Below are 18,246 nucleotides of genomic sequence, written 5' to 3'. Positions count from 1 at the left end.
GTAGCTCTAAGGAAGCAAAGGAAGGAAATACAGAAGGATAGCGTTGATGCCAGAACTTTCCTCAAGAACACCCAGTATCTATCATACAAATAAGTTTGGGAACTAGCTGAGGCTTCCTATGATAGTCCATACCTCTTTTTATCAGACCTAGAATTTTACTGCAAAGCTCCATTTTTCCAGAATATCAAGTCCGATTATATGGTTCATTGGGATACATAGTCTTTGAGTCTGAACAATTGCTTGTTTGAGTTACTACATTAATCTAGCTTCATGATATCTTTTTCTCTGAAATTTCATCACAGTAGTTTTTATCTGTAAAAAATGTTTTCATTCTCATTTTGAACCAAAAATAATGTCCAAGCCAATCATCTTTTTTGACTCTGTTCTTGAGTACTTAAACACAGTGAGCCAACCACTATACATTCTTATGATCGGTGGCTGTAAATACTTGGTCACCCAAAGTCTTGTCTTTCATTGCAGATAACCAAGATATTTTATACTGTGATATACTGAAAGTTCATTGAGTTTTCCATAAATGTGTATTACAATGTCTATAGAAGAGACTATTAGTATGATTAACTCAGGACATGAACTTACAGCAGCTATTCTCAATCAGTGGGTTATAACACATTTAGGGGTCAAATATCAGATATTCTGCATATTAGATGCTTCACACTAAAATGCATAACTGTAGCAAAATTATAGTCATATAGTAGCAATGAAATAATTTTGTGTCTGGGGTTACCAAATTTGAGGAACTGTGTTAAAGGGTCACACCATTAGGAAGGTTGAAAACCACTGACTTAATTTTAGTTTTGGTCATGCCCTACATTCTATGTATTCAACACAATTTCCCCATATCTTCATCCCTCACACCCACATTTTCTCATCTCCTACTTATTTGAATAAAGATGAGATGCCCTCACGCTGGTCAACACAAACAATGCCCTTCAGGCTAAATCAGTCCACTACCAGTTTTTGTAAATAAAATGTACTCCCTCTCACCCATATGTTCATACACTACAGATACCTGTGTTTGTGCTACAATGACAGAGGTGAGATTTTACACATAAGCAGTATGGGTCTCAAAGCTGACAATAATATGCGGATGCTTAGGAGAACAGTTCCATGATTGCTGATCCAGGTCCCACTTCCTTTGTGTTCCTGTCCTGCCTCCAGCAAGCCACTGTGAAGGGTGTGGTTGCCATCTTATCATGGGATTCAGGAGTCTTAGAATCTGGCCACAGATTCAACACTACTAGAGAGCAGGGTCATGAGAATTTCTGATAAGGGAAGTAGAACTTGTCCAAGCCAGGTCTGTGGTTTCCAGCCCTTCCTTTTTCCCACATTGGAACTATAAAAGCAAGAACTAGGACAGAAACACACCAGAAGCTCACCCAGGCTGCACCACCGGCAAAATGCAGGTCCTAACTATTCCTGATGACACTTCTCTTGCCTTCAGGAGCTGGAGCTGGTGAGTTTTGTCTTCATCTTCCTAACTTGTCAGTTTTCAGCAACCAATTTTAATCTCTTACCTTTCATAACAAATACCCTAACATGAGGAAGGATCCTAAGCTAACATAGTCCAGGGGAAATATGCAGGTAAAGGAAGAATGAAAAACTAATTCCTCTTCACATATTTCATCAAATTACTCTCTGTTCTGATTCTCTTGTATTCCCTTGTGTTGAGAAAGACAAGATGAGTGTGGAGAAATGTCTGATGAAGTGGAAAGTCAGAAACATTAATGCCCATTGTGTTCTGAATGAAGGGTAATGGTGGACATGGAGCACTGGGGATGAAAGATGAACAGTAGAGAAAAGACCAAAGATGTGTGGAGGTGCCTGAGCCCCATGTGAGCTGGAGTGGGCTTGGAGCAGTCGATCAGCTTTACTCCTTCTTTCCTTGTTAACACTGTGTTGGGGTGTCCTGCAAGGTTGTGACAATGAACTGTGGGTTCTTTGTTACAGAGGAGATTATTGATGGTGTTCAAGCAAAACCACACTTCTGCCCTTACATGGTTCATCTGAAGATCATCGTTGACAGAAGTTTTGAGGAAAGCTGTGGTGGGTTTCTTATAACCCAACAATTTGTGATGACTACTGCATACTGCAAAGGAAGGTAAGAGGCTTCTTTTCCTGTAAAGAAATGCAGGAGCCAGAGTCACAAAACAGCAGAGGCCTGAGGAAGGCTCTGAGCACTGCACATCTCCAGATGGGTTCTCCTTACACTGAGAAGAAAAAGGGAGCACAAGGCCTCACTGGACCATTCATATGTAGTCTCCATTTCTAGAGGTCAGAGCTTTAAACAGGACTTTAGTCAGGAGAAAAACTACAGCTCTTGACTTGTCCTGGTGTCACCAAAGCTCAGACATGAACTGGGGTGTAATTCAATTGTAGAATGCCTGTCTACCACTTTCAAAGTCGTGGGTTCAACTCATGTAGTGTAAAGTGGAGTTTCAGGGGGTTCTCATTCCTGTTTTCCTGAACCATGTCCTTCTGTGAAGGCAGTGGTCCATCTCAAGTCTCTCTAGGGGCTCTGCCCTGGGATAGAGAAGAAAAACCCTGGTGACCCTCACCTTGGAAGGAGTCCTCCTCATAAGGAGGAGGGAGTATAAGATAAGTGGTTTTGGGGGAGAATGGGAGAGAAGATAATATTGAAAGGTAAATACATAAAATATACAATAAAAAACAGATAATGGGTCTGGAAAAACAAACAAAAAACAAAGATAGTTTATGTATTTCAAATTATTTTCTAAAGTTTCTAGGAGATGCTAATTGGCTAAGATCTTATTTTAAGCTCTCCACAAAAGAATTTAAGTTTCTGTTTAATATTTTCAAGAGAGATGTAAATCTTAATTTCCCTCAACAATTAATTGTCAAAAGAGGAGTAATCCAGCTGGCCTTTTAAGCCTTGTGCTAATCAGAACTGTGTTGAAATCCTGTACAAATAAATGTCCAAATATGGAGGCCACCATCCTCTGGTGTTCTTCCCAAGCCACCAAGACCTGGTTCCTGTCTCCTGTAACCCTTCAGGCAAAGGAACAATGACATTTCAGCTCAACACCTTATTTCACATACAAATCTAATGTTTAGATTTTATCATGTTGACCTGGAGAGAAGCTCAGTGGTGAAGGACACTGGTTGCTCTTGCAGAGGACAGGAGTTTGATTTTAAGCACCAACCTGCTGTCCAACAACCATTTATAACTCCAAATCCAGGTGATTTGTGTGGCTTCTTCTGATCTCCACATAAAATAATAAAATTGTTTGAACTTTAATACTTTTCAAATGGCTATTAACTTTAATACTTTTCAAATGGCTATCAGTTGATCTGAAAGAAATTCACTGAGGATTTTTTCTTGAGTTAAAACAAGTTGTTAATGTGAATGTATCGCCAAACTATATTTTATTTGTTTTACATGAAATATGCTTTGTGACATAATAGTAATAATCACTGTAACTTTAATTGAATAAGTGTACTTGCTAGTGGTCATTCTCAAATAGTTTTGGTGGTCATTAGGAGTACAGCTCAGTTGACAGAATTGTCTTGCATGCATATAGTCCTGGGTTTGATCCCTAGCACCATATAAGCAGCATGGTGACACATGCCTGTAACCACTACACTTAGGTAGAGGGAGGAAGATCAAAAATTAAAGGCAATTTTGGATTACAAAACAATTGTCTCAAAAAACTGGCTCAGATAAAAGTAGTCACATTTGGATTGTATAACAAAAAGTGACTTTTTCTATACTCTGTTGGCAAGAATTAGTAACAACTTTCTTCAATAGGAAGGATTACTTGTACTGAGACAGATTATAGCATCTAACAAATAAAATGACTGAAACTATTTGAATGTTACTTGTCTAAGGAACATCCAAGTTAGTAATAGGCCAAAACTACAATAAGCTGCCAAAAGAAAATCTGAATTCTTAACAAATTTTCCAATTTTATTACCGTGTAAAATGGTGAGCGTGTAAATGTCAAGGGACTTTTTGAAAGAGATACAATATGTGCTCCATTGGTCCCACTTCTTAGATAAAGCAGATAAACATCTGCCAACGGATATTCTAAAGTAAGAAGATTTTAAAATCTTTTTTCCCCTAATTTTTGAAAGCTCAGTGCATGTTTTGGTTCTATCTGTTGTATTGTATTATGTGGGACTGTAATTTGGCCACGCTTTCCAGAGCCCAGAGAGAGGGCTGAGAGAACAAGTCTCTGCCTCAAGATTTCTCTGGCCCCGCCCTTCTCCTCCGTTTCCAATATATAAGCGAAACACCTTCCGACATGTTTCGGGAGAGCATTTTATCATTCACCACCCAAGCCCGCCATCTGTTAATAAATCAACACATCCCAAATCTCTACATGTCTTGTGAATTTTGGATCCGAGTAAGTCAAAAATCTTGCCCGCCCCTGCCCTCATGGGGCAGGGGAGGGACTCAAGCGAGCCGTGGGGCCGCCTGCCCCAGCACTCTCTGTACTCTAGTTAGCCTCACAGCTTGTGTCCTGTGTCTCTTGTTGCTGTGTGCCAGCTCATGGAACAGGGGATGAGAAGCCTTTCTCTCTGCGGGGGTCGGCTCTGCACGCCCACCATCAGAGACTGCCTCTCTGTGACCGGAGCATGCGCAGCGCCCTATATCTGGCTCCCAATGTGGGGCAAACTCCATGAATGAAAGAATCATTTCCAATGGGACACAACGTTTAGACTCCTGTTTTCCCAGCGCATGCCCTGCGTACGCTCCCTTACCTCTATTTTGCTACGTGTCCACAGACACTCAAAATAGAGGCCAATTTTGGTGCACAGGCTGTCCAAACACAGTCACCCGCCCCCATAACCTGCCCTGCTGCACACTCAACTCCCCGAGACGTCTGAGGCCCAGAGCAGATCCAAGAGTCTTACACCTACTCCCGCTGAGATCTGACTAGTTCATTCCTATCCAAATGCCAAGCTTTCTGCGCCTGCTTCTATGACGATCTCTGCCCTCCTGAGACATATGCTCCAGACAAGAGACACAGACAACTCCACGCCCTCGCGCTCCCAAGACACACGGGACACCATCCCCCCCCCGGTTAGTGGTGGACAGGTACACAAAGCCAGCTCAGAAACTCTCCCCACTGGTGCCTACAAAAACTGTGAGTTACATCTCTGTCCATCCATCTCCACCCCCACTCTCTCTCCTTCTCACTTTTCTCTAATTGTTAACTACAATCTAACTTCTGCCTAATTCAAAAAACTAAGCTTCTCTCTCCACGTGTTCTCCACAAAATGGCAGAGACTCCTTAATCGCCATTCTTTACCCTCCCCCCAAGAAATCTCCCATGCTCTGCCTACAAAGAGGTTTGCCCCTCCCCCAGGGGTTAACTTTTCGCGCTAAAATTCCCCCATTTGCAACTGGCTGGTTACAGCCCAGCTGACTCACCTGTAACAACAGGGCTGGCTCGCTGTTTGCCCCTCCCCCACTTCACCTTCTACGTCATTTATGGCCAGCTATAGCCCAGCTGGCTTGCATGATAACAGAGAGTCTGAGACTCAATCTGCACCCCTTCACCTCTGTTTACCTTACAGTTTCTTTCTCACAACCAAAAACTCCAGACTGAGCCTAGAGAAACTGCCACTGCCTGTCCTCCCCTCCCCCTCTGAGAACAGTGAGCTGCTGACTCTAGATACTAGCCTCTAGGTGCCTCCCTGCCATAGCTCAGTCTCACACAGCCTTTCACTCCTTCTGACTCTGTTATCAAACTTTCATGTTTTTCTCTTTAAACTTTTCTTCAAAGTTAGCCTTTCTTTTCTCTAAGAAAAACAAAAGGGGGAACGCCTTGGCTTCTAACAGGCCCCTTCCCCCACTGATTTAAAACCCTTCGTTAATAATTTTCTCCCAAACAGGGTTGCCTAAAACAACAGTGTTTGTGCTTTTCAACCCAAAATTTTTTGTTTTTTGTTTAAATGTCTCCTTTTCACTCATGATATATTCTCAACATTTTTTTTCAACTTTTAAAATTTCTTCAAGGTTTGAAAGTCATCTAAATTTACTTCCACAGGTTAAATCAACATGCTGATCACCACGACCTTTCAGCTTTTAATTAACAACTAATTTTCCTTCACAGACAAACTGTGGATATCTACCCCAGATGTTACTAACACAATGTTTTCTCCTTCAGCCATCCAATTTCCTCAAACACTTTTGACTTTCCAAGAGTGATTCAATACTCACCTTTCAGACATCTCCCTGCTGGAGATGCTGCTTCCCTGTGATTATATCCAGAGATCCAACAGAGACAAGCTGCCTACATCTCGATAGACTACAGACTCCAGAGACAAGCTGATGCCGAGACAGCGCCATCTCCTGAAACCTGACAAACTGCCTTCTCCCAGTCATCTCGTCTGACTGAAGACCCAGAGATACTCGATACCAACTACAGATGAACTCTTGCCAAAGTCACATAGCTGAAGTGACATGTTAGTGAGGAAAACGTAATGTCTATCTAGATTAGTCAGATATTACTACCCTCAAACTGTACCACATAAATTCAATTGATTCAATGATCCCTTACCTTCCCTACCCCCCTCCTCCAGCTCCCCTTACCCTGTGACGTGATTACACTAATACCTCTGGCCTACATAATACTTTCTTTCGACTTCCTCATCCAAAATTTTTATCACAGGTGACACCTCTCCTAAGAGAGAGAATTGTGAGACAGTGAGCTGTGGAGACCAGAAAGCCTGGTGATAAGGCCCTAGAAGCCCCGTGTGCTGGTCTCTGAGACTAGCCTCACACGGTAGGTGATTTGGGCCTTCCCAAGCATTCTGACTCTCTCAGCTTCAACTTCCACAATCCCTCCCACGGAGAGACTCACATGAGAGTCACTTGTCACATGACTCCACATTCAGAGATGCCCCCTTTTTTTTATGAAAGAACAAAGGGTGGGATGTGGGACTGTAATTTGGCCACGCTCCCCAGAGCCCAGAGAGAGGGCAGAGAGAACAAGTCTCTGCCTCAAGATTTCTCTGGCCCCGCCCTTCTCCTCCGTTTCCAATATATAAGCGAAACACCTTCCGACATGTTTCGGGAGAGCATTTTATCATTCACCACCCAAGCCCGCCATCTGTTAATGAATCAACACATCCCAAATCTCTACATGTCTTGTGAATTTTGGATCCGAGTAAGTCAAAAATCTTGCCCGCCCCTGCCCTCATGGGGCAGGGGAGGGACTCAAGCTAGCCATGGGGCCGCCTGCCCCAGCACTCTCTGTACTCTAGTTAGCCTCACAGCTTGTGTCCAGTGTCTCTTGTTGCTGTGTGCCAGCTCATGGAACAGGGGATGAGAAGCCTTTCTTTCCGTGGTGGTCGGCTCTGCATGCCCGCCATCAGAGACGACTGACTCTCTGTCGCCGCCGCCCTGTGACCGGAGCGCATGCTAAGCGCCCTACAGTATTATGATAAAAATCTATTTCATTCTAAGAAACTGGGAGCTTTGCTAGATTTTACATCCAAGATAATGATACATCTTGAAGTCACTAAGACTTAAGACTGCTGTCCTACTGTGTGTTCATGCTGCTGATTTAACTTGCCATTCAGAGAATAGTGTAACAACCAAGCCTACTTGCCTTGAGTTCCCACATAATCAGCTTGCAGAATCTAAACTGTTACTTCCTTTCCCTGACACAGAACTGTGCATGTGGATCATTTACTGAAAGCAACAATCACACAGGCTGAAAGGGATCTTCTCAAGTGAATATCCACCATAAATGTTGAGCATATTTGGGTATATTGGTTGATGAACTTTTATGGTTGTTGTCTGAGTCAGTTGGAGTCAGTGATTCAATCCCTTGCACATTTCTGTTAAGGGTGTCTGTAGAGTATCCCATTCATTCCCTGTGTGATGCTTTCTGTGTTGTTTAGTACATACAGAGCAAAGCCCTTTGTGAAGGACAGACAGACAGACAGACAGACAGACAGACAGACATACTGGCACAGATACAGACATGGACAGATTCATAAGACAGCCTCTGTCAGGCACAAACCAGACTCATAAAACAGAGACAGAGAACTGAACACATGGTAGTGTGATGTAGAGAATTTAACAGTGACTAATTCTTAGATAAATGGCTCTGAGGGAAGTGCTTTTATTTCTTTTCTTAATGCAGCACTGATGCATAATTGGTGATTTGGAGTTAATCACTGTGATGGCTATTGCTGGTTAGCAACTTGACTTCATCTGGGATTAACTTAAGCCCAAGAGGTTGGGTATTGCTGTCAAGAATTTTTTCTCATCTAAACCCTTTGAAATGTGAAGACCCATCTTTAATCCATATCTGTCAAACTGGGAAGATCCACCATTAATCTGGACCACTCCTTCTGGTGGCAGCCTATACAGGGGAAATGGAAGAAGGAAGTGTTTTCTCTCTTTTTGTTTCTTTCTCTCCCCTCTCTTACCTCTCTGTCTCCCTATCTATCCCCCTACATTATACACCCCCTCCTCTCTATGCATCCTCCCCTCTATGCTCCCTCCCATCTACTCTCTCACCCTCTACTCTCTCTCCCTCCTCTAATCTTTCCTCTCTACTTTTTCTCTCCCCTCTACTCTCATCTGCTCTATTCTCTCCTCTCTACTTTTCCCCCTCTACTCTCTTCCTCTATTCTTCCCTTTCTCCCCTCTTTCCCTCTGCTCTCTCCTTCCCCTCTCTCTCTCCTGTCTTCTCTTTGCCCCTCTCCCCCTTCTCTTGCTCTCCTCTCTCCCCCTTCTCTCACCTCTCTACCGTTTATCCCCTCTTTTCTCTCTCTGTCTCTTTCTCTCTCTGGCAAATAAATCCCTTCACACACAGTAAACCCTAATTTTTTTCAGGAAATTGGCATACACTGAAGACCAGCTGAGATATCTAGCCATGTGAACTGAACAACTACTGGAATCTTGGAATTTCTGTTAGTAGACAGCCATTGTTGGATTAGCTAGACCACAGGCTGTAAGCTACCTGGGTTTCTATTCCTGCACCAACATCATGACCAAGAAGCAAGTTGGAGAGGAAAGGGTTCATTCAGCTTATATTTCCACATTGCTGTTCATCACCAAAGGAAGTCAGGACAGGAGCTCACACAGGACAGGAACGTGGAGGCAGGAGCTGATACAGAGAGACCATAAAGGGTGCTGCTTACTGGATTGCTACCTCTGACTTGCTGAACTTACTTTCTTATTGAACCCAGGACTACCAGCCCACCCAAATGGGATTGTGCCCTCCACCCTTGATCACTGATTGAGAAAATGCCTTCTAACTGGATCTCATGGGTGCATTTCCTCAAGGAAACGTAACTTCAGCTTGTGTCAAGTTAACACACAAAACCAGACAGTATAACTGACTCCTTGTCAACTTGACACACAAGTATATCACTATTAAGCCTAAATCCTTACTTTCCTATTCATTCCCAAGATCTAAATAACTTTAAAAGTCCCAAGGTCTTTACAAATTTTTATATATTAAAATTTCATTCCCTATAAAATATCCAATCTCTTTTGAAATTCAAAATCATTTTACAACTCAAAGTCTCTTAACTGTGGGCTCCACTAAAATACTTTCTTCCTTTAAGTGGGAAAAATATCAGGACACAGCCACAATCAAAAGCAAAATCAAACTCTATCTGTCCAATGTCTGAGACCCATGTATGATATTCTAGGCTCCTTCAATGGATTGGTTCACTTCTCCACCTCTGCCCTTTATATCACACACTTTGTATTTTAGGCTCTGGCTGCCTGTACTCCACTGCTCCTGCTCTTCTTGGTGGCCATCTCGTGGTACTGGCATCTCCAAAACGCTACTGTCTACTGCAGCAACTGGACTGCAGTTTCACAACTAGCCTCTCATAGGCTCTTTTCATGGTGCTAAGCCTCATGTCTCTGCACGATCCCTTCAGTCCTGGGCCTTCAACTGCCACTGAGGTTGGACCTTCACTAGTGGCCTCTCCTGGCCTCTCACAGTGGCAAGCATCAGCTGCTTCCCCTTCATGTTTCAAGACCAGTACCATCTTGGTTACTCTTAGACATTACCAAGTCTGGCTGCCAACATAAAGTACAATCATGGCTGCCTCTGGAACACAACTTCTCTGTGCTCCCAGGAAACACTTCCCAGATGATTTCACCTAAGTGATTCTAGTCTCTTCTTAGTCACTGCTCATTTCTTATCTCTAGCTAACCAGCATCAATTGTTCCAGTAATATGAATGTATTACTTTAGTAGTTCTGGTATCTTGTTAATCACAGTGAATTCTTCAGCCCCAGCTAACTAAAACCTCAGAGTCTTCACAATCAAAACAGCAATGGCCCTGATAAGAGTCTTTAATCTTCCCTCTGAAATTTCCCAAGCCAGGCCTCCATCTTTGCATTGTTCTCAATATTATCCTCCAAGTTCTTACAGACATCCCCCAGAGCTCTTAACATTCCAGTGGTTCTTCTAGCCCAATGTTCCAAAGTCCTTCCACAGTCCTTCTAAAGATATGGTCAGGATGTCACAGAATACTCCACTATGCTGGTATCAGTTTGTCATAGTAAAGAGTCCTATTCCTATACACAACATCATGCCAAAGAAGTAAATTGGGAAGAAAAGGGTTTATTTAGTTTATCACCAAAAGAAGCCAGGACTGGAACTCACACAAGGCATTAATTGGAGGCAGGAGCTGATGCAGAGATCATGGAAGGATGCTGCTTACTGGCTTTTTTGTCCTAGCTTGCTCAGCTTGCTTTATTATAGAACCCAGGATTACCAGCTCACTCACAATGGGCTGGGTCCTCCCCACTTGATCACTAGTTGAGAAAATGCCATCAAACTGAATCTCATGGAGGCATTTCTTCAAGGGAGGCTTCTTTCTCTGTGATAACTTCAGCTAGTGTCAAGTTGACATACAAAACCAGCCAGTACACTACCCTAATAAGTTCTATCAGTTCTGATCCTCTAGAAAACCCTGACAAATACAATCACTGATAGTTTAATCTGTCTTGACTCTCTTGTTCTCCAGCTCTTCCCAGATTCACCCCACTCCCACTTTGGCCAGATTTTGGGACATTTTTTCCAGAAGAAATTTTGTGCATCCCAATATTTTGTGGCCTCCCACTGGAGTGTGCTCACCTTCTCAGGAGTCACATAGAAGGAGTTTCAAAGAACAAAATATTCACTGTATGACTTTCTCTTACAGGTTTTTACCTATAGGGGTGAGCTGTTTCCTAAGTAAAACATAATTAAAATAGACCATAATTAAAGGTAGGATTTATTTGCCAGAGAGATTAAGGGCAGCCTGGCAGAGAGAGAGAGAGAGAGAGAGAGAGAGAGAGAGAGAGAGAGAGAGAGAGAGAGAGAACACTTCCTTCTCATGTAGCCCAGGGTGTTCATAAACTCAGTATGCAGCCAAGCATGATCTTGAATTTCTGGTCTTCGAACCTCTGCCCCAAAGTCCTAGAATTACAGGAGTGTGCTACCATATCCCGTTTACTAACACTGTATTTTATAACTAAAACTCACTGAAAGATTTTAGATGTTAGTATGCAAAGTATCTAAGATAATTAAAATATTAATTAGCTTGATTTGGTCATCCTTCCTGTACACATGAAGCAAAAAAAAAATCATGTTCTGTGTCATAATTACATACAGTCTTTATTTGTCAAGTTAAAATTTTGATGAAACAAATCTAATATAAGCAGTCTGGTACCAGAATCCCTCAGCCACACAAAGTCATATTCCTTCCTTCTCAAAAATGTTTCTAGACATCTTAAAATTGTTAGGTACAAAACAATTGATAAAAAAATAAACAGTTCTCAGATTGCAAGAGAACAGACGGGGTCAGGTGGCAACATCTGCGGTAGGATAGTGATAACCCTGGCTCCACAGAGACTGGATTCTCCTCATTGTAAGGATTTTTTGTTTTCTGAAGGTAAATCTCCTTTACTCATTGTTTAGCACTTAGACCTGATCATCCCTCTCAATTGCAATTGCTGTGGTCTAAAGACTTGCCCATATGCTCTGACTTCTGGGATGGTTTCCACTTTTCCAAAGCTTAGGCAAGCATCTGCTGACCTCTGGATGCTTTCTTCAACTGCTGTTGGCTGAGCTGATCTTCCCCTCAGTGTGTATCTGCTGCTAATGGTGCACTGAGAGGCTTTATTAAGCAAGGCTGCCCAGCACTGCTACTGCACCCACCATGGAAGAAATCTTCTTATCCACATGTTTCTTTGCTGACCTTGTGAGACCATGGCTGTTCTCTTGTTCCCAGAGTGCACTGGGCCTGCTCCTGCTGTGCACAATCCACCATGCATAAGAGTGAACACTGTGTTGGGGATCGGATCAGGCTCTTGTCTTGGTTTTGGAGCCTTTGGGTCACCAATTGCTCCTTTGATACTAGGAGACCATGTGATGGGGTTTGCTCTGTAGAGGTGACTTTTCTGGAAACCATTCATTAAGCCTGTGTCCTCAGCTGAGCTCTCAGGTGTCTACCCCTGCTCCCGTATTGCTGTGGACCAGGGTGCAGGGTGGGACAATCACTCTTTCCTCAACTCCTGTTGTCCAGCTTCATGGAGAAAGACTGGCCTAAGTACATGTCCTTCTTAGACTATGAGGTATAGAGGCAGTGTGCCCTCAGCTGCAGGTTTGTGAGTATTTGCATCTTCTAAGAAAATACACAGCTATTATCTCTGCTTTGTGTTTCAAGTTTTGAGACCTTTGTGTAAGCCAAAGTTGGGGGAGCATGGTTGCAATCTCAGCACTAGGGATGCCGAGGCAGAAGAATCATGAGTTGGTAGTCAGTCTGAACTACACAGTAAGAATATGTTCAAACCATTCCAGTACAAAGCAAAATGAGGAATGAACCTGTGATTTAATTATACAAGTATAAACAAAAGTTAGAAAAAAATAAATGATGGTTAGTGGTCACCAAGGTAACAATAAAGCAACATGTATTCTCTACTGTTTAAAGATATTTTTAGGCTATTTAATCCCACGTATGTTCCCTGCCCTGTAGTGTTAGAATAGAATTTATAGTTAGTCTTGCATTTGATAGCTATTTTTACATCTCTACTGAACAGAGTTGAATCTGGAAAGCTCAATATGAGACTGCCAGGCTGTGAGGAGGGATGAGGTGCTGAGCGTCTAGCCTAGGGCTGCTACTGGCAGCAGGTTCTCATGGTACAGTAGTCAGAGGGCCACATTCACTGTGTTAGGCCTCCTTGAGGCACACCAGACTTCTTGTGTGGTCTCTTCCATTTCAGACTCCACACTATCCTGCAGCTAATGTGTCCTTTTCCTTGCCTTAAGACAATTGGTATTTTGTCTTGTAAGAGAGGAGCAGGCCACTTAGAAGATCAACTAACCCTGACGTTCTTCTGAAAGGCTGTTACATTTGGGTGGCAAAGAAGCAGGTCTAGGGCCACCATGGGAAGTACTACTTCATGGTAAGTACTGGAGGGTCTCTTCCCAACAATGGCTAACTCTGCCCTGTGTTTCCCTCTAGAAAGTATGGATGCTCTCCTGTGATGCCTACTGTAGCCACAGTCATGGTCCAAGGACCTCTGAAGGTAGGCTTTCCTCTTGCTTCAGGTACATTATTGAGAGCTCAGATGGAGACAGAAGACTGCGTGTTGAGGATACAAGCTACCAACAGCCATGTTTGACCTAGACATAGAATTTCATATGATGTGTGGAAAGACACAGTGGTTATGGCATGGGGTTGGTGGGCAGAAGAGCTGAGAGACACAAAGGGAGAAGAAAGGACAGTGGAGAAGAATAACAGAACAGTGCACACTACTCTGGATATGAAATGTTACTGTAAACACCCATGCATGTTGGGTAATATTGAGTCATCCAAAATGTCTCACCTGTGCTGGAAGTCAGTTCTCAAGATTGTTAACATGGCAGGATAGTAGCTCAAATCAACTCTTCATTATGCTTAGAGAGGGGCTGAGTGTTTAGAGCACAGCCTGGAGTCACGCAGGTGCATGAGGTTATTTCTTTATTGAGGTGCATTACAGGGAACAATCCATCATAACAGACTTGTGAGTCTTTGAGATTGTCTTGGGGACAGGCTGGGGATAGGCTGTGTTGAACTCAATAGGTGCTAGATGACCTCTTTCTTGGAGACTTTGACACATGCAAGTCAGGCTATTCAGCTACTTGCCCTTTAAGACAGTATTAATCCAGTACACATATGAGGAGATTTGGGTGAAGATTGCAGGGGGCTTTGCATCTGGATCCCCATAAGATATGATACCATGGGCCACACCAGGACACACTAGAGGTCCCCCAGAGTCTCCCTGAAGGTGGGAAAAAATCATACTATGAGCAAAGATTGCTTTCCCCCAACTTTAACCTCCCATAACATAGCTACTCTCAGATTGGAGTAAGAAGTCCTGGTTCACTATTATTCCTAAGTTAGGGATTTAGTGACTAATCCCCCTCCTCCCTGTCCTTAACCCATTGCTAACATGACTCCCTTTACTTCCTTTCAGTCTCATATCTAGCCTCAAGGGAAGGTTACAGAAAGGGTTTGGGTACAGAGAGATGAGACAGAAGAGAGATTTCATTTTTCCGAAGACTCAGGGCTAGAAGCCTAAGAATACAGGCATTAGTCAGCACCATGGAGAGCTGTTTGGCACACTTCCTCCACTGATCCTGTTTCCTGATGTAGTGAGGAAAAGCAGATGTGTACTTACCTTGTACACAGATTTTTTAATGTTGTGGGACTGCCTACACAGACCTGGAAGTTATAGTCATAGTTTGGATAGTATTTCAAATCTCTTTATACATGGTTCTCAGTTTCACCTCCCTCAGTGTATCTGACAGAGGTTCATTCACTCCAGTTCTCCCCCAGCCAGCTGCCCAGCAGATCTTCCTAGGCTTCATAAAATCAGAGGGACCAGGCAGGGGAATTACATCTACAGCAGGAGTCAACTCTGCTTTGTTTTCAAGCTGTTGGGGGAAAGAGAGAAGAGATATCAAAGCAGTAAAGGATGCTTGGATATGGCTCCTTTCACACTGGTAAGTCAGGAGTGGGTTCTGAGGAAATGATTTGGACAGGAAAGATTTTGAAGGCCTGAGCCAGGAGGAGAGATAAGGATGGGAGTCTTAAGCAGGGCAAGAGCAAGAAAACTAATGGCACCTTCAGTAACATGATGTCATGGAGTTTGGAGTAGAAGTTGTATTTTGGGTGAATGATTTGATTTTCAACTTTTATCTTCTGCTGTGTGAATTCTCTCTTACTCACATCATGAGCTCCAAGGGTGACAGTGATTTCTCTGTTGAAAAACAAATGAAGCAGTGAAATGTGTTGGTCTTAGGAAGAGTCCTTCCAAGAAAGGCATTACGTTCTATCTTTTCTATCCCAGTGCAGAGAGGAGAGAGATGTAAGATGTAGCTCCCAGGAATATAGCCTTTCTAGAAGGATGTGGCTCAGAAAAATACAGGACTGAGATTCTTGCTCCTGCGTTTCCTCACAGGAAGAGAAGCCTCTTACCTTCCTTTACAGTGTGCAGCAGTCATCACAAATTGGCAGGTTATGAGAAACCCACCACAGGCTTTCGTGACACCTGTGTCAGTGCTGATCTCCAGATAGGCCATGTAAGGGCGGGAGTGTGGTTTAGCCTCAACACCATCAATAATCTTCTCTGGAACAAAGAACCCCCATCTCTAGTCACAAACTTATGGAACATTCCTCATAGCTCTAGCCATGGAAGACAGGATAAAGCAGAGCAACTGCAACAAACCCACTCTACCTGTCTTCCTCAACAGTAAGGGAAAGGCAGAGAAGAGTTGCCTGTCAGAACAGAGAGTAATTTGATGAAACGTTCTAAAGAAGAAAGAGGTTTTTTTTTTTTATTGTTCCTTGACCTGTAGATTTCTCTTGGAATTCTTCTAGTCTTGATACAGGTGGCAACATCTGGAAAAAGCGGCTTGCTCTTAGATTTGTGCAATTGGAACTTCCAGCCCTCATTTTCAACTGCAGCTTTCCAGTAAGGTCCTATGATGTTTTTATAACTCATCACTTTTAGATGATTGAGGTCTCACCAGGTGCAACTGCAAGTAGTTCATTCTGTCTTTGGTGCCCTATTTATCCTGTGCAAGAGCTGGGGCTCAGCTAACTTCTCAGATGAATCAAGTCAGGAGTAAATCTTAGATACAGCCTGACTGGGTATCATACAAGCAAGTGTCAGTGCTGGAACCCACATGCCACACTTTTACAGATGCAGATGGTTGCTTACCTCCTTCAGTGTTAACTGGTAGGACAGCCACCAAGAAGACCAGGAGCAGGAACATCGTCTTCAGGGTCTGACCAGGTCTCTATTGGTCACGTTGTCACTTCTCACAACTTTTAAACCATCAGGTGAGGAAAGAGGCCCAGAGCCAAAGACCTCCAATTTCCTGTGTGATAATTAAGATCTGAGTCCTTGCCACATCTGTGTGGTGAATGTACAGGAAACACACTATCATCAGTTGTTTGTGAGCATGACCACATTCCCCACAGGAATGCTGGACACTGAGAAGGGTAGAAGAGCCTATTGAGGCCTTCCACACTAGGCAGAGGGCAAGTCCCCTCTCCTGTCAATACTCAGGGAACTGCAGTAGGATGCCTCCTGTCTTGAGTTTGTGATCAAGTAATTGTCTCCTTTAAAAATATAACATCTTTACTTCCCATACTACTGTCTTTGAGGAGTTATTTTTTGTTTTTGTCTTGTTTTTAATTTTAATTTTAGTTTGCACAGGATTTTGATTTCAGATTTAAGACGGGTCATCTATTAACATCTGAAGAGCTTTGAACAATTTGTGGGATGGGATGAAGAGTAAAGATTAAGATGAAATGCTATAGAGACGTTAATTACAGTGTCAGGAGATAAGAGAATGACTTAATGGGAGCTTTATTGGAATTGTTTGACAGGCAAATGCTCAGAGTCCCATGCTGTAAAGACACTGATGTCCTCATCATCTTGACATCTCAAAGATCTCAAATATTTTGTCACCAAAATTGTTAGTGGCCCAAAAGTAGAGACATAGAGCAGAAAGAAAGCTCTGCTGTTGGCACTATCAGCACTTGCAGTGTTCTGCACTGTCAAGGCAATCTGGTCCCCAGGGAAGACTTCGTGCGCATGCAAAGCTCTCTACTGCTCACTTCTCTGTCTGCTGAGCAATCAGCTGTGGTTCATCTTGCAGTTCTGTGTATGCAGATGCCTGGTTGATATAAGCTTTTGAATGTAAAACTCAAGTGCATTTCTTCTTAGAATGCCAGAGTTAACCTGACATAGAGACTATTATTCCTGGCAATCTTGTCATTTCATATAGACACAAGGAGACTTCTGATGTAAGCTGCATGTAGTCCTCATGCTGTCTTTGCATCTGTCACACCAATGCTGGAATATTCAAACACATTCTCATTTGCATTTCCCTCTCAGGGGATAGTCTAAGGGATTATTATTATTTTATTACTCTTTTAATTTACTTGTATCCTCTTCTGGTCAATTTGCAAATGATGAACACATTCAGGAATGGTGGAGTAACTATTAAATATCTGTGTGATACCAAATATGTGCTAAAACAAAATCCATAAGGCTATACACCAAGAAAATAAAGATGGTAGATTACATGTTACTCCCACAGCCTGATTATCATGTGAATGCATCTGGTCCTGTGCTGTCACAATTTCCACTCCTGATTTCTCATATCTTGATAGTGCTATCACATTTTCCTGGTAGTTAAATGTCTGTCTTTTTAGTCACTAGGACAGGCTCTTAGGCTAGCCTTCTGCTTCACACATGGCTCACAGCCCCATATCTCAGTGCTTTCTGGGAATCAGTTCACACTGTCAGGCAGACACAGTGTGCGCTCCCCTCCTGCTCCCAGAATTTACTGCTGTTATGACCCAGGACTGGGGATTCTGTGCATGTGCTTGGACACCATGTGGAGAAGGAAGTTACTTTGCTCATGTGAGGATTTCACTGATAAATGTGTAACCACCTTACGACTTTGTGAGTAGAAAGAAGGGAAACAAATGGGGATGAACTTTTAATGGCATAGTGTATGTAGATCTACAGTGAGGTCTGGAAGGTAATGACAGAAGGGCCAGGAAAGATGCATGAAAGCAATGGATGGAAAATTCTCATGTTTGATGGAAAAAAGAATCACTAAAGTCCTCCCTTGGATTCGACTAGACTGTATGTAGGATAAACTCAGACAAGGGTCCAGGCCATTCAAGCCCACTCTCCTTGTGTCTTAGCTCGCTCTCTCTTTTCCTG

At 42.9% G+C, this 18,246-nt stretch overlaps 1 long non-coding RNA gene and 1 pseudogene across 1 annotated transcript; one reads left to right on the top strand and one right to left on the bottom strand.

The window, feature by feature from the left end:
* Positions 1-1,391: 1,391 nt before the first annotated feature.
* LOC114638792 lies at positions 1,392-6,205 on the top strand. Its single transcript, XR_003713920.1, has 3 exons — positions 1,392-1,474; positions 1,969-2,119; positions 6,156-6,205. It is a non-coding gene; the product is annotated as an uncharacterized LOC114638792 (long non-coding RNA).
* A 7,928-nt stretch (positions 6,206-14,133) lies between these two features.
* LOC114638809 lies at positions 14,134-16,276 on the bottom strand (annotated as a pseudogene).
* Positions 16,277-18,246: the final 1,970 nt, after the last annotated feature.

This window comes from Grammomys surdaster, unplaced genomic scaffold (genome assembly GCF_004785775.1).
Source record: "Grammomys surdaster isolate TR1022 unplaced genomic scaffold, NIH_TR_1.0 125630, whole genome shotgun sequence".
Lineage (NCBI taxonomy): Eukaryota > Metazoa > Chordata > Mammalia > Rodentia > Muridae > Grammomys > Grammomys surdaster.
The sequence above is the reverse complement of the archived record's forward strand: the minus strand, read 5'-3'. Positions and strand labels throughout refer to the sequence as shown.